Here is an 18,095-nt window from a genome sequence, read left to right as displayed (position 1 = left end):
GGAAACCAGGGTCTATGCCAACCCGACGTCTGGACCATCCGGTGTGCCCTGAGAATGAGATACGTGCGCCTCCTATTGGGATTTGTCTGCACATCGAGCGGCTTTACTGGTCTTGTTTTACCATTGTTGAAATGTCTTGTAACCGGAATTCCAAAACTGATCGGGTCTTCCCGGGAGAAGGAATATCCTTCGTTGACTGTGAGAGCTTGTGATGGGCTAAGTTGGGACACCCCTGTAGGGTATAAACTTTCGAGAGCCATGCCCATGGTTATGTGGTAGATGGGAATTTGTTAATATCCGGTTGTAGAGAACTTGACACTTGACTTAATTAAAATGCATCAACCATGTGTGTTTCCATGATGGTCTCTTTTCGGCGGATTCCGGGAAGTGAACACGTTCTTGTGTTATGCTTGAACGTAAGTAGTTTTCAGGATCACATCTTGATCACTTCTAGCTTCTCGACCGTGCGTTGCTTCTCTTCTCGCTCTTATTTGCGTATGTTAGCCACCATATATGCTTAGTGCTTGCTGCAGCTCCACCTCACTACCCTTTCCTACCCTTAAGCTTAAATAGTCTTGATCTCGCGGGTGTGAGATTGTTGAGTCCTCGTGACTCACGGATACTTCCAAACAGTTGCGGGTGCCGAGGATACTAGTGCAGGTGATGCTACCGAACTCAAGTGGGAGTTCGACGAGGATCTAGGTCGTTATTACATTTCGTTTTCTAATGATCAGTAGTGGAGTCCAGTTGGGACGATCGGGGATCTAGCAATTGGGGTGTATCTTCCTTTTTATTCAGATTTGACCATAGTCGGTCTTTGAGTGTATTTGGATGATATATGGATTATTTATGTATTGTGTGAAGTGGCGATTGTAAGCCAACTCTTTATCCCTTTATATTCAGTACATGGGATTGTGTGAAGATTACCCCTCTTGTGACAAAACTACCATGCGGCTATGCCTCTAAGTCGAAAGGTTGTTGGATTTTATTTACGTGGGTGGGATATCTTATTAAAGGCATTGGTGGGTCATTTTCATTCTTTTCAATCCATTGGTTGTGCTCGCCTAATCGGTTCCAATTGATGGCCAGCTCTTATATATATTTACTAATTGGAGGCACCACAAGAGCTTCCACGTTAGTCCACATCAACAAGATTAATTTAGCCATTAGATTAGAAATTTAATGGTTATGATCTATTAAAACAACATTTCTTATTTATTTGTAAAGAAAATCATCACGTACATGTACAAACATTAAAAGGAAATATATCTACCCGTCAAAAAAGAAAAGAAAATGTTCTTCAGCACCCACGTCCTCTAGCAAAAAATTTGAGATAAAAAGAAAATCTATCACGTAAATAAAAAGAAGTCATATCACCCACGTCTCCCCTTAAAAAAACACACCCACATCTATTTGTAAACAGAACACCACGTACATGTAAAAGGAGGAATCCTCCACACCCACGCTCCATGTTCCAGGAAAAAATGAATCCATCACGTAAAAAAAGTCCTCAGCACCCACGCCCATTAATTGAAAAAAAGGTGTACATGTACAAAAGAGAGACCTCCACACCCACGTCCAAGTTCCACCAAATAAATATAAAATCGACTTCGTACAAAAAAATCCATCACATAAAAAAATTCCTCAGCACCCACGTCCAATAATTGAAGAAAAAAGACAACACGTACATGTACAAAAAAAAGTCCTCCACACCTACAGCCAAGTTCCAGCAAATAAAAATGAAAACAATCACGTACAAATAAAAAGGTTCTCAGCACCACGTGCAACTAATGAAGAAAAACACATCCACGTCGAAGTTCCAAAAATCGACAATCACATCTGGCTCTTCGGAAAGAATAATCTAACGATTGTTTCTCTATTTTTATTTAATTTGTTAATACCATGCTACTCAGTGTTAGAAAAGAAACACAATTACATGTGTTGGAAGGTATCTAGGATATTCTACACACATGTCTACAAAACAATGGCGCCATGAGATCAGTTTTCACACGAATATATAATGGATTATATTTTTGTTGAACTTGACAACATTTGAATGTCACGGAGTTATTCTTGAGAAACACTTCATTAATATTAGTTTGTCCCCCAGGTCGATAAGGTTCTCAGATTGGAATTGTTTTCAGTGTATATGTATGGTAGCACTTGGATCTACATACTCCACTACAAAAGGTGCCATTAAAATCTATTTATGCTAATAATTCTTAGTCGAATTATACTTCCAAATAAATTTAGTGATGAACAAATTACTAAGTTTATGTTTGTAGTTGGACAAATTCTGTTTTCTAACATCACTATAACTTTTTGGTGAGACATTGGACTAACCAGCACTCTCATCATACTAATAATTGGCTTCTTGGGGTTGGATTTAAGAATGTTAGCATTGTGTTGTTCCTTCAAAACAAAATTCATCCCATGTCATAGGGTTTAGTACCTTAAATATGTAGTTACGAGAACTATGGGGCATATTTGGTACACAAAAAGATATGTTTGCCAAATTTATAGGAATAAGAACCCCACCATATTTTTAATCTTTTCCTCTTTGATGGGAAATAGCCCTTGGTTTATAACGTCCAATGAATTTTTTTCACCTTTATGCTTAAGTCATCATAGTTTCATTTTCTTTAACCGAAACTGTAAACATATATGCATTAACACCTGAACCTATACCTTAAATAATGTAAACCATCATATGGTCATTTCCACTTTTTTGACTTCAAATATTGTTTGTCACTCTCAAGAAACTTAAAACCTATTATTAGCTATTTCACATAATCTATTAATTTCATCTATACTTGATGTTACCAAAGATTACAAGGACCACCGAACTATCTATTAGACCCAATGAATACATTTTTCTTTTTCCATATGAAAAATACTAATGCAAAGACTTTGTGGTAGTTTTTCATACTACTTTTCCACGTTTTGCTATATTTTGAATTCTTAAAATATTCATGTACAATGGATGTAGTTATTTTAATTTTTCTTTACATTTGAAATTCTAGCCCGTGCAGCTGCACGGGTTGATGACTAGTGTTTCTAATTATTATGGGATTTTCTAGGTAATTCTTTTTTTTCTGGTTACCCCGTAAAGCACTTTTTATATATAAATAGATTTAGTCAAATTTACCAAGTTTGACTTGACACAAATTTTATACGTGGAGTAAAAAAGGACCGAGGAAGTACATAACACACGTGCTAATACTCACATTATTATTTATTTTCTTACAGTGGTGCTAAAGAGCTTTGCTACACATACGTGAAGATTCAGTAGTGAGGAGGTTACGGGGAGGCTTGGCAGTTTTTAATGGGTCATTAGTTAGCGGTGCGGCGCGGGCTCATCATGAAATTTAGAGGGTTGTTTGATTAGTGGAAAAAGAAAATTGCGGAACCTCCTTTACAAGCACTTTTGTAGGCCAAGCAATTTTCGGTGCTAATACTCATACTCCATAATTATTGGACTAAACATACAAGAACTAAAACTTACAGGGGCTCGTGTCAGAGAGTTCCGGACTAGGGGTACTTACGGCATGTTGACTATGGGCCGAACTGTAGGCCTGTAGCCACCGCCTGGAGGGTAGCCGAAGCTGAACCTCATCGTGAGCAAGAAGGAAATAACCGAAGACTTGGCGTATAGACAACTTTAATAATCAGCGTGTTTATTTCTGGTTGGCAACCGATCATATGTAATCCTAGATACCCCCGATGCCAATATAAGCTGTGGGGTTTACTCTCCACAGATGCACAATTACCAACCTTAGGGTTTAGAACACAACATGTGATATCAAGGTAGATCATCTTGTACCCGACACTCCATCACATCAATATAATCAAAGCGGGACGTAGGGTTTTACCTCTTCGTGAGGGTCCGAACCTGGGTAAACATCATCTCCCTTGTCTCATGTTATCCATCGTTCCCTGATCCACAGCTCGGGACCCCCTACCCAAGATTAGCCAGTTTTAGTATCGACATTGGTGGCCCATGCAGGTCTTGTTGTGTGGTCAAAAAGGATCGATGGCACGTCTTTAGACCAACAACAACATCGGTTGTGGAGACATCTTTGTCCTCGACCAGCTTTTTGCGTTCGGTGGCGTTGTTCTTCACGCCAACACGTCCAGCCATCTCGACCGCGTCGAAAGCTTCATCCCCAACCAAGGCATCATGTTTGGAAGTTTGGAATACACTACTAACACCCACGGCGATCTCGGCCTCTCATGCTGGAGGCCAGATTGGGTTGAGATTTCCTCAGTCACCGTGGCCTCGACCCCGGAGCCAGATCCGATCTAGAATCTGGGCTAGATCTTACGTTGGACCCAACCTTGAGTGCGGACACGACCGTTGTTCCATTGGATCTGATCTCGAGTCGGATCTTACCTCGGAACTGACTTCAAGCTCGGATCTGGTCACTTCTCTGGCAGAACAGGAGTTAGCCCTGGCTGGCCAAAGCTCCAGGGTTGCGTCAGGCGACCCACGGAGCATACTACAAGTTAGCCCAGCCAACAGTCCAGTAATGGACTCGGAAGATCTCTCGCACTTAAACGAGATGCTAGACCGCATCCAGAATCTATGACCAAATCGGATGGAAAGCCGACGATAGGGAAATTTATGCCCCTCCCCCACCACCACCCACCTAGTCACTACAATCGAAGATTTCACCGACGTATTGAACTATGCCTCCGTTGAGACAACTGACATGGATGAAGATGTTGATGGCGCATCAAGAGCGGCTTCACCTATGACCTCGATGGCAACTGGGCCGCAACCTCTACCTACAACGTCTACATATTCGATACCCCTAGGGAAGATGGGGAGGAGAAAAGAGACCCCCCCAACCGCTGACGTGCTCAGGGGCGATCCAAAGGTACTGGTAGCTAGGGAAGGAAAGACAAAATAATAATATAGACGCCACTGATAACAGCGCCACTCCAGATGACACCAAGGACCAGGGTGTCGGTGACAATACCATGCCTGGTCAGGTTAACGGCCCTACAGGGGTGTCCGATAATGAGGACCCCGAAGATCCTGAGGATGGGAAGGATAGTAATTGATCACCCACAAGTATAGAGGATCGTTTGTAGCCTCTTTCGATAAATAATAGTGTCGAACCCAACGAGGAGCTAAAGGTAGAACAAATATTCCCTAAAGTTCTATCGACCACCGATACAACTCTACGCACGCTTGACGTCTGCTTTACCGGAAACAAGTATGAGACTATTTTGCAAGGATAAAGCTACGAGTACTTTGCGAGAATAAAACCACGGATAAATTGCAAGGTAATAAAAATGGAAAGCTTTTGTCAATAAGAAAGTCATTTGTCCCTAGGCAATCGATAACAAGTACCGGTAATCATTCTTGTAATTTTATATGAGGGAGAGGCATGAGCTAACATACTTTCTCTACTTGGATCATATGCACTTATGATTGGAACTCTAGCAAGCATCCGCAACTACTAAAGATCATTAAGGTCGTGAAACCCAACCATAGCGTTAAGTATCAAGTCCTCTTTATTCCCATATTTCATACCCCACCTACTCAGGTTTATGTTTCTGACACTCTCGCAACCCACCGTAAGCGAACCATGAACATATTGCAACACCCTACAGCGGGGGCCCCTCACGTTTGCGCGAGAATGGAGGGCATCGTAGGACAACACCATAAATAAAATGTACAATCATACCAACCAAGATCATGATTAACCCACCGGACAAAACAGATCTACTCAAACATCATAGGATAACCATAGATCATCGAGAAATAATATATGGAGTTGAGTACCATGTTTAAGTAGATATTACAGCGGGGAGAAAAGGTGTTACACCGATGCATAGGGGGAGAGAAAGTTGGTGTTGACGGTAGTAAGATTGTTGATGTATATCATCGTCCCGATCATTGCCTCGATGGCACTCCGGCGCCACCAGAAGCGAAGGGGAGAGAGCCCCCCTCCTTCTTATTCTTCCTTGGCCTCCTCTCTAGGTGGGAGAAGGGTTTCCCTTTTGGTCCTTGGTCTCCATGGCGGCGGAGGGGCAGGAGCCCCTCCGAGATTGGATCTCCCTCTTTGTTCTCTTCTATTTCACGTTCTCCAGATCTGGCCAAAAACCGTTTCTTATATTCCCGGAGATCCGTAACTCCGATTGTGTTGATATTTTAACATGATTTTTTCCGGATATAAGCTTCCTTGCGCCCGAAGTAGACATTGTTGGGCCTCCAAGTGCAGAGGTTTGTAGGACAGTAGAAAATTTCCTCAAGTGGATGACCTAAGGTTTATCAATCCGTAGGAGGCGTAGGATGAAGATGGTCTCTTCAAGCAACCCTGCAACCAAATAACAAAGAGTCTCTTGTGTCCCCAACACACCCAATACAATGGTAAATTGTATAGGTGCACTAGTTCGGCGAAGAGATGGTGATACAAGGGCAATATGGATAGTAGATATGGGTATTTGTAATCTGAAAATATAAAAACAGCAAGGTAACTAATGGTAAAAGTGAGCGTAAACGGTATTGCAATGCTAGGAAACAAGGCCTATGGTTCATACTTTCACTAGTGCAAGTCCTCTCAACAATAATAACATAATTGGCTCATATAACTATCCCTCAACATGCAACAAAGAGTCACTCCAAAGTCACTAATAGCGGAGAACAAACGAAGATATTATGGTAGGGTACGAAACCACCTCAAAGTTATTCTTTCCAATCAATCCGTTGGGCTATTCCTATAAGTGTCACAAACAACCCTAGAGTTCGTACTAGAATAACACCTTAAGACACAAATCAACCAAAACCCTAATGTCACCTAGATACTCCAATGTCACCTCAAGTATCCGTGGGTATTATTATACGATATGCATCACACAATCTCAGATTCATCTATTCAACCAACACATAGAATCTCAAAGAGTTCCCCAAAGTTTCTACCGGAGAATCACAACGAAAACATGTGCCAACCCCTATGCATAGGTTCATGGGCGGAATCTGCAAGTTGATCACCAAAACATAAATCAAGTGAATCACGTGATATCCCATTGTCACCACAGATACGCACGGCAAGACATACATCAAGTGCTCTCAAATCTTTAAAGAATCAATCCGATAAGATAACTTCAAAGGGAAAACTCAATCCATTACAAGAGAGTAGAGGGGGGAAGAAACATCATAGGATCCAAATATAATAGCAAAGCTCGCGATACATCAAGATCGTATCACCTCAAGAATACGAGAGAGAGAGAGAGAGAGAGAGAGAGAGATCAAACACATAGCTACTGGTACATACCCTGAGCCCCGAGGGAGAACTACTCCCTCCTCGTCATGGAGAGCATCGGGATGATGAAGATGGCCACCGGAGAGGGATTCCCCCTCCGGCAGGGTGCCAGAACGGGTCTAGATTGGCTTTCGGCGGCTACGGAGGCTTCTGGCGGCGGAACTCCCAATCTATTGTGATCCTCGATCGTTTTAGGGTATTTGGAGATATATAGGAGGAAGAAGTGCATCAGGAGGGGCCACGAGGGGCCCACGAGAGTGGAGGGCGCGCCCAGGGGGGTGGGCGCGCCCCCTGCCTCGTGGCTTCCTCGTTGATCCCCTGACGTGCACTCCAAGTCTTCTGGGCTTCTTCTGATCCAAAAATAAGTTCCGTGAAGTTTCAGGTTAATTGGACTTTGTTTGATTTTCCTTTTCTGCAATATTCTAAAACAAGGAAAAAAACAGAAACTGGCACTGGGCTCTGGGTTAATAGGTTAGTCTCAAAAATAATATAAAAGTGCATAATAAAGCCCATAAACATCCAAAGTTGATAATATAATAGCATGGAACAATCAAAAATTATAGATACGTTGGAGACGTATCAGTCTTTCAAAATATCAATGCTAAAGAAAGCTAACCCTACAAAATCATATGGTCTTGTCATGCTCTGTCTTCTTAACACAAAGTATTTATCATGCACAACCCCGATGACAAGCCGAACAATTGGTTCATACTTTTTAACGAGCTTCAGCTTTTTCAACTCTCACGCAATAAATGAGCGCAAGCCATGGATATAACACTACGGGTGGAATAGAGTATAATGATAGGGGTAAACATAGAGAAGACCAAAAAGTAGAAAGTCTCACATCGATGCGAGTAACCAACGGGCTATGGAGATGCCCATCAATCGATATCAACGTGAGGAGTAGGGATCGCCATTTAACAAATGCACTAAGAGCTATAAGTGTATGAAAGCTCAATTTGAAAACTAAGTGGGTGTGCATCTAATCCTATGATGATAAATTCCCACTAGTATATGAAAGTGACAACATAGGAGACTCTCCATATGAAAAACATGGTGCTACTTTGAAGCACAAGTGTGGTAAAAGATACTAACAATGTCCCTTCTCTCTTTGTTTTTTTTCTTTTTTCTTTTTTTTTGTTTTTTCCTTTTTCCTTTTTTATATTTTTTTATCTCATTGTCTGGAGCCTCATCCCGACTTGTGGGGGAATCATAGTCTCCATCATCCTTTCCTCACTGGGGCACTGCTCTAAAAATGAATAATTATAATCCTCACATTTCTATTTAGTTATAACTCAAAAGAAATAAAAATTACAAGTCGATACCTATGACAAAATATGACTCTATATGAACGCCTCTCGCATGTACTAGGATGTGCAATGATCTAGTGTAACATGTATGAAAAATAATGAATGGTGACTGAGCCACAACTACTATGTCAGCAATATGATCATGCAAAGCAATATGACAATGAATGCTCAAGTCCTCAAACAGAAACAGTGGAAGTTGCATCGCAATATATCTCGGAATAGCCATGGAAAATCCATAATAGGTAAGTATGGTCGATTTTTTGATGAAGATATAATAAGGAGTATGTGTGATAGAGCATATCCTATCACGGGGTTTAGATGCACCGGCGAAGTTTGCACCACGTCTCGATGTGAGAAAGCGCAATGCACGGCACCGTAGAGTGCGTATAATCCATGGACTCACATTAGTCATAAAGAACACATATACTTATTGCAAAAGTTTATTAGCCCTCGAAGAAAAGTACTACTATGCATGCTGCTACCTCTTGAGCACTGCGTTGGATTTCCCCGAAGAGGAGAGGATGATGCAGCAAAGTAGCGTAAGTATTTCCCTCAATTTTTGAGAACCAAGGTATCAATCCAGTAGGAGGCTACGCGCAAGTCCCTCGTACCTACACAAAAACAATAGCTCAATGCAACCAACGGGCTTAGGGGTCGTCAATCCCTTCACGGTCACTTACGAAAGTGAGATCTGATAGAGATGATAAATAATATTTTTGGTATTTTTGCTTAGAGATGCAATGTAAAAAGTAAAAGGCAAAGTAAAAAACCTAAGAAATAATAAAGTGATGGAGATTAATATGATGAGAAAGAGACCCGGGGGCCATAGGTTTCACTAGTGGCTTCTCTCAAGAGCATAAGTATTCTATGGTGGGTGAACAAATTACTGTTGAGCAATTGACAGAATTGAGCATAGTTATGAGAATATCTAGATATGATCATGTATATAGGCATCATGTCCGAGACAAGTACACCGACTCCTGTCTGCATCTACTACTATTACTCCACTCGTCGACCGCTATCCAGCATGCATCTAGAGTATTAAGTTAAAAACAGAGTAACGCCTTAAGCAAGATGACGTGATGTAGAGGGATAGTTTCATGCAATATGATAAAAACCCCATCTTGTTATCCTCGATGGCAACGATACAATACGTGTCTTGCTGCCCCTTCTGTCACTGGGAAAGGACACCGCAAGATCGAACCCAAAGCTAAGCACTTCTCCCATGGCAAGAAAAACCAAACTAGTAGGCCAAACCAAACTGATAATTCGAAGAGACTTGCAAAGATAACCAATCATACATAAAAGAATTCAGAGAAGATTCAAATATTATTCATAGATAGACTTGATCATAAACCCACAATTCATCGGTCTCAACAAACACACCGCAAAAAGAAGATTACATCGAATAGATCTCCACGAGAGAGGGGGAGAACATTGTATTGAGATCCAAAAAGAGAGAAGAAGCCATCTAGCTACTAACTATGGACCCGTAGGTCTGAAGTAAACTACTCACACTTCATCGGAGGGGCTTGGATGATGATGTAGAAGCCCTCTGTGATCGATGCACCCTCCGGCGGAGCTTTGGAACAGGCCCCAAGATGGGATCTCGTGGATACAGAAAGTTGCGGCGGTGGAATTAGTTTTTTGGCTCCATATCTGATTGTTTGGGGGTACGTGGATATATATAGGAGGAAGAAGTACGTCGGTGGAGCAACAGGGGGCCCATGAGGCAGGGGGGCGCGCCCTAGGGGGGGGGCGCCCTCCACCCTTGTGGCCGCCTCGTGGATTTCTTGACGGAGGGTCCAAGTCTCCTGGATTATATCTGATGAGAAAATCACGTTTTCGAAGGTTTCATTCCGTTTGGAGTCCGTTTGATATTCCTTTTCTTCGAATCCCTAAAACAGGCAAAAAACAGCAATTCTGGGCTGGGCCTCCGGTTAATAGGTTAGTCCCAAAAATAATATAAAAGTGGATAATAAAGCTCAATAATGTCCAAAAAAGTATATAATATAGCATGGAGCAATCAAATATTATAGATACGTTGGAGACGTATCAAGCATCCCCAAGCTTAATTCCTGCTCATCCTCGAGTAGGTAAATGATAAAAACAGAATTTTTGATGCGGAGTGCTACTTGGCATAATTTCAATGTAAATCTTCTTAATTGTGGTATGAATATTCAGATTCAAAAGATTCATGACAAAAGTTCATATTGACATAAAAATGATAATACTTCAAGCATACTAACAAAGCAATTATGTCTTCTCAAAATAACATGGCCAAAGAAACTATCCCTACAAAATCATATAGTCTGTCTATGCTCTATCTTCACCACAAAAAGTATTTAAATCATGCACAACCGTGATGACAAGCCAAGCAATTGTTTCATACTTTTGACATTTTCAAAAGTTTTTCGATCTTCACGCAATACATGAGCGTGAGCCATGGATATAACACTATATGTGGAATAGAATGGTGGTTGTGGAGAAGACAAAAAGAGGGGAAGATAGTCTCACATCAACTACGTATCAACGAGCTATGGAGATGGCCATCAATAGATATCAATGTGAGTGAGTAGGAATTGCCATGCAACGGATGCACTAGAGCTAAATTATATAACTCAAAAGATATAAGTGAAGCACATAGAGTATTCTATCAAATTCTAAATTATGTATGGCTCTCTCAAAAGGTGTGTACAGCAAGGATGATTGTGGTATACTAACAAGCAAAGATTCAAATCATAAAAGACGCTCCAAGCAAAACACATATCATGTGGTGAATAAAAATATAGCTCCAAGTAAAGTTACCGATAGAAGTAGACGAAAGAGGGGATGCCTTCCGGGGCATCCCCAAGCTTTGGCTTTTAGGTGTCCTTATATAATCTTGGGGGTGCCATGGGCATCCCCAAGATTAGGCTCTTGCCACTACTTGTTCCATAATCCATCAAATCTTTAGCCAAAACTTGAAAACTTCACAACACAAAACTTAAAGTAGAAAATCTCGTGAGCTCCGTTAGCGAAAGAAAACAAAAGACCACTTCAAGGTACTGTAATGAACTCATTCTTTATTTATATTGGTGTTAAACCAACTGTATTCTAACTTCTCTATGGATTATAAACTATTTTACTAGCCATAGATTCATCAAAATAAGCAAACAACACACGAAAAACAGAATCTAACAAAAACAGAATAGTCTGTAGTAATCTGTAGCTAGCGCAAGATCTGGAACCCCAAAAATTCTAAAATAAATTGCTGGACATGAGGAATTTATCTATTAACATCTGGAAAAAGAATTAACTAAATAGCACTTTCCAAATAAAAATGACAGCAGTTCTCGTGAGCGCTAAAGTTTCTGTTTTTTACAGCAAGTTCAACAAGACTTTCCCCAAGTCTTCCCAACGGTTCTACTTGGCACAAACACTAATTAAACACAAAAAACACAACCAAAACAGAGGCTAAATAATTTATTTATTACTAAACAGGATCAAAAAGCAAGGAATAAAAATAAAATTGGGTTGCCTCCCAACAAGCGCTTTTCTTTAAAGCCTTATAGCTAGGCATAATATTTTAATGATGCTCTCATGAAAGACAAGAATTGAAGCACAAAGAGGGCATCATAAAACATGTGACAAACACATCTAAGTCTAACATACTTCCTATGCATAGGTATCTTATAGGCAAACAAATCAAGTCAAGCAAAAACTAGCATATGCAAGGAAGCGGAAAGAAACAATAACAATCTCAACACAACGAGAGGTAAATTAGTAACATGAACATTTCTACCACCATATTTGCCTCTCTCATAATAATTACATGTAGGATCATAAGAAAACTCAACAAAATAGCTATCACATAAAATATTTTCAACATGATCCACATGCATGCAAAGTTGACACTCTTCCAAAATAGTGGGATTAACATTAACTAAAGTCATGACCTTTCCAAACCCACTTTTATCAAAAATTTCATAAGATTGAACATTCTCCAAATATGTGGGATATAAAGTTGACACTCTCCCAAACCCACTTTCAATAATATTGCAAACACTATTATCAATCTCATATTCATCATGGGGATTAAATAGATTTTCAAGATCAAAAGAAGAATCACCCCAATCATGATCATTGCAACAAATAGTAGTCATAGCAAAACTAGCATCCCCAAGCTTAGGGTTTCGCAAATCATTAACACAATTGCCATTAAGATAATTTATAATAACATCATTACAATCATGCTTTTCGTCGAAGGAACTATCAAGTATGGGTGCAATAGCAACGATCTCATGTGTAACATAAGGAACTATAGCAGATTCATCTTCATAAATATTGGCATCATGGCCACAAGCATAGCAACCATCATGTTCATCAAGGGATATTTCAACCAAATCATCGGAATCATCATTATCCATAGATTCATGCATATCATTATTTTCTTCCGAAGCAACGGTCATTCTTTCAATAAATTCTTGGACATAGACATTATGGGCAAGGTTTTCATTGCAATATTTAAGTATGACGGAATTTTCAGATTTATTGAGAGTGAAATCATACTTTTCAATCAAAGTAGCAACTTCATGAGCACCCTTAAAAACGACAAATTCTTCAATTTGTTCGATATCATAGTAACTATAAACACCCTTTGCATAAGAAGATAAGATTTCATTATCATTGAACTCACATAGGTAGGGAAGGTGTTTTTTAGGGTTCTTAGAGCAACAAGTAAAATCACAAATATCACAAAGATTCCAAGCATAGCATAGCAAACTACTTATATGATACCATAAGAGCTTCCCCTTTTCAGACAAACGATGACGCACAAAATTAGCATGCTCGTCTAAAGATTTCCCATCAACTAGGCTAGTTGGGGTTTCAGCACGAGCGCATATGGATCGAAGATGATCCAAGTAGAACACTTTAAGTGGATCCATAACAATAGATTATTATCCAGCAAAGATGCAAGCAAATGGAAGGCACATGGTAACACAAGAAAACAAGCAAAAGAGGCTAATAGAGAAAGAGAGGGAGGATAGAGAGAGAGGGGGGGCGAATAAAACAGCAAGGGTGAAGTGGGGGAGAGGAAAACGAGAGGCAAATGGCAAATAATGTAATGCGGGAGATAGGGATTGTGATGGGTACTTGGTATGTTGATTTTTGCGCAGACTCCCCGGCAGCGGCGCTAGAAATTCTTCTTGCTACCTCTTGAGCACTGTGTTGGATTTCCCCGAAGAGGAGAGGATGATGCCGCAAAGTAGCGTAAGTATTTCCCTCAGTTTTTGAGAACCAAGGTATCGATCCAGTAGGAGGCTACGCGCAAGTCCCTTGTACCTACACAAAAACAATAGCTCAACGCAACCAACGTGCTTAGGGGTTGTCAATCCCTTCACGGTCACTTACGAAACTGAGATCTGATAGAGATGATAAATAATATTTTTTGTATTTTTGGTACAGAGATGCAAAGTAAAAAGTAAAAGGCAAAGTAAAAAAGCAAAGCAATAATAAAGTGATGGAGATTAATATGATGAGAAAGTGACCCAGGGGCCATAGGTTTCACTAGTGGCTTCTCTCAAGAGCATAAGTATTCTACGGTGGGTGAACAAATTACTGTTGAGCAATTGACAGAATTGAGCATAGTTATGAGAATATCTAGGTATGATCATGTATATAGGCATCACGTCCGAGACAAGTAGACCGACTCCTGCCTGCATCTACTACTATTACTCCCCTCATCGACTGCTATCCAGCAGCATCTAGAGTATTAAGTTAAAAACAGAGTAACACCTTAAGCAAGATGACATGATGTAGAGGGATAGTTTCATGCAATATGATAAAAAAACCCATCTTGTTATCCTCAATGGCAACGATACAGTACGTGCCTTGCTGCCCCTTCTGTCACTGGGAAAGGACACCGCAAGATCGAACCCAAAGCTAAGCACTTCTCCCATGGCAAGAACAACCAATCTAGTAGGCCAAACCAAACTGATAATTCGAAGAGACTTGCAAAGATAACCAATCATACATAAAAGAATTCAGAGCAGATTCAAATATTATTCATAGATAGACTTGATCATAAACCAACAATTCATCGATCTCAACAAACACACCACAAAAACAAGATTACATCGAATAGATCTCCACGAGAGAGGGGGAGAACATTGTATTGAGATCCAAAAAGAAAGAAGAAGCCATCTAGCTACTAACTATGGACCCGTAGGTCTGAAGTAAACTACTCACACTTCATCGAAGGGGCTTGGATGATGATGTAGAAGCCCTCCGTGATCGATGCACCCTCCGGCGGAGCTCCGGAACAGGCCTCAAGATGGGATCTCGTGGATACAGAAAGTTGCAGCGGTGGAATTAGGTTTTTGGCTCCGTATCTAATCGTTTGGGGGTACGTGGATATATATAGGAGGAAGAAGTACGTCGGTGGAGCAACAGCGGACCCACGAGGCAGGGGGCGCGCCCTAGGGGGGCGCGCCCTCCACCCTCATGGCCGCCTCATGGCTTTCTTGACGGAGGGTCCAAGTATCCTGGATCTTATCTCATGAGAAAATCACGTTTCCGAAGGTTTCATTCCGTTTGGACTCTGTTTGATATTCCTTTTCTTCAAAACCCTAAAACAGGCAAAAAATAACAATTCTGGGCAGGGCCTCCGGTTAATAGGTTAGTCCCAAAAATAATATAAAAGTGGATAATAAAGCCCAATAATGTCCAAAACAGTAGATAATATAGCATGGAGCAATCAAAAATTATAGATACATTGGAGATGTATCACATGCCCCTAGGGGGATAGATTGGTAGGAAATGACCATCGCTCATCCCCGACCGCCACTCATAAGGAAGAAATCAATAATAAATCATGCTCCAACATCATAGCATAACGAGATACTATATGTGCATGCTTCGGGATTCACAAACCATAACACCAATATTCTTACTAACCACAACCGTTTACTAGTACCTCCCACATATTCCATCTCTATATCGCAAAACTATTGCAAGGAATCAAACATATCATATTCAGTGATCCATAAGTTTTATGTAGGATTTTATGACTAACCATGCAATTGACCAATTCCTTTTGATTCTCTACATAGATAGAAGTGAAGCATGAGAGTTTCATTCTTTCTACAGAAGACCATGCTCTAATAAATATAAGTGAAGCAAAAGAGCATTCTACAAACAACGGTTTTCTTTGTGAAGAGAAACAGGCAATCCAAACTTCAAATGATATAAGTGAAGCACATGAAGCATTCTATAAAGGCCATACTCAAAAGATATAAGTGAAGTGCAATGAGTATTCTATAAATCAACCATGGAATATCTCATACCAGCATGGTGCATAAAATAAAAGTGAAAAATAAACACAAAAGATGCTCCAAGATTGCACATATCATATGAACGAAACGAGAACGAAAACATACCGATACTTGTTGAAGAAAGATGGGATGCCTTCCGGGGCATCCCCAAGCTTAGATGCTTGAGTCTCCTTGAATATTTACTTATGGTGCCTTGGGAATCCCCAAGCTTGAGCTCTTGCCTCTCCTCATTCTCCTCATATCGATACCTCCTCGATCTTTGATCACTTCATCCACACAAAACTCAACAGAAAATCCGGTAAGATCTGTTAGTATAATAAAGCAAATCACTACTCTAAGTATTATTGCAAACCAATTCATATTTTGTTTTTTCATTGTTGCTACTGTAATATAACTTTTCCATGGCTTAATCCACTGATAGAAATCGATAGTTTCATGAAAACAAGCAAAACAATACATAAAAAACAGAATATGTGTTAAACAGGACAGTCTGTAGTAATCTGAACATTCACCATACTTCTGGTACTCCAAAAATTATGCAAAAATTAGGAAACATAAAACATTTGAATAGAAAGACAGTGCAAAAAGTTTCAGAACCATTTGACGTTCCAGTAAAAAATGTAAAATCAAGCACTACATCCAAAGTTTCTGTTTTGCACCGCACAAGCCAACAAGCAATCTAAACATCCTAAAGGAAAACCTTGGCACATTATTTTTATAATACAATGGAATTGTACAAGGGGATAATTATTTTGTTGAAAAGTTTCTGTAATTAAGATTCACAAAGTTTCCAAGGGCATGAACAAAGTTCAAGGCTAGCTCCCGCTCCCACGGTGCTTGTTTATCTCACTTTCACTTTTCTTTTTGTGAAGTTTTAAGTTCCCCTCTATATTTTTTGTTTTTAAACTATATAAAAGCACTCAACATAATAAAATGACTCTCTAAAACATCCGGGTTGTCTCCCTGGCAGCGCTTTCTTTAAAGCCATTACGCTAGGCATAAAGTGCTGAAGTAATGGATCGACCCGGATCCCAAGGTATATCAAAGACAATTTTAATTAGCAATGATTTGGCATTTAGTAGTGAGCACAAAGAACATATATCATGCAATGACGAATTCTAACTCTCTTCATATGCATGGGCATGTCATACAAGAACAATTCATGCACATCAAGTAAAGGCCAATACATAGCATAAGATGTTTCTTGCAATTTTTTCGTGTTGGAAACATAGAGAGGCGGAGATGTAGTTCCTCTCTAGAGAAACAAGTATAATCATATCTCAAGCATAGCTCCCAAGCATACCACTGCACCATATGAATTTGATCCCATAATAATTTCCCTTTATGAGTCAAACGATAATCCCTAAAGTATCCACGTTGATCCAACATTACTCCCATTATATAGTTGAATTGGGTTTTCTCAGGATTATCAAAGTAGTGCATAATATCTTTTACATAACGAGCATCAAGGGTTTTAGGAGGTTCCCCATCTCCATGAGTAGCAAGTACCACTAATTTTTTTGGTGTTTCGTGTTCCATATCCATAACTAAAGATAGAAAACAACTTAGAACAGGAAATAAAAGCTACTTAGTGATAAAGCAAACAAGCGCACACGAGAATATTCACCCCACGCTATTACTCCCAGGCAATGGCGCCAGAAAAAGGTCTTGATAACCCAAAAGTATAGGGGATTGTCTGTAGCCTTTTTCAATAAATAAGAGTGTCGAACCCAACAAGGAGGTAAAGGTAGAACAAATATCACCTCAAGTTCTATCGACCACCGATACAACTCTACGCACGCCTTATATTTGCTTTACCGAAAACAAGTATGAAACTATTTTGCAAGGATAAAGCTACGAGTACTTTGCGAGAATAAAACTACGTAAAAATTGCAAGGTAATAAAAGTGGAAAGCTTTTGTCAATAAGAAAGTCATTTGTCCCAAGGCAATCGATAACAAGTATCGGTAATCATTCTTGTAATTTTATATGAGGGAGAAGCATGATCTAACATACTTTCTCTACTTGGATAATATGCACTTATGATTGGAACTCTAGCAAGCATCCGCAACTACTAAAGATCATTAAGGTCGTGAAACCCAACCATAGCATTAAGTATCAAGTCCTCTTTATTCCCATATGTCATACCCCACCTACTCGGGTTTAAGTTTCTGTCACTCTCGCAACCCACCGTAA

This window comes from Triticum aestivum, chromosome 5A (assembly GCF_018294505.1).
Source record: "Triticum aestivum cultivar Chinese Spring chromosome 5A, IWGSC CS RefSeq v2.1, whole genome shotgun sequence".
NCBI lineage: Eukaryota > Viridiplantae > Streptophyta > Magnoliopsida > Poales > Poaceae > Triticum > Triticum aestivum.
The sequence above is the reverse complement of the archived record's forward strand: the minus strand, read 5'-3'. Positions refer to the sequence as shown.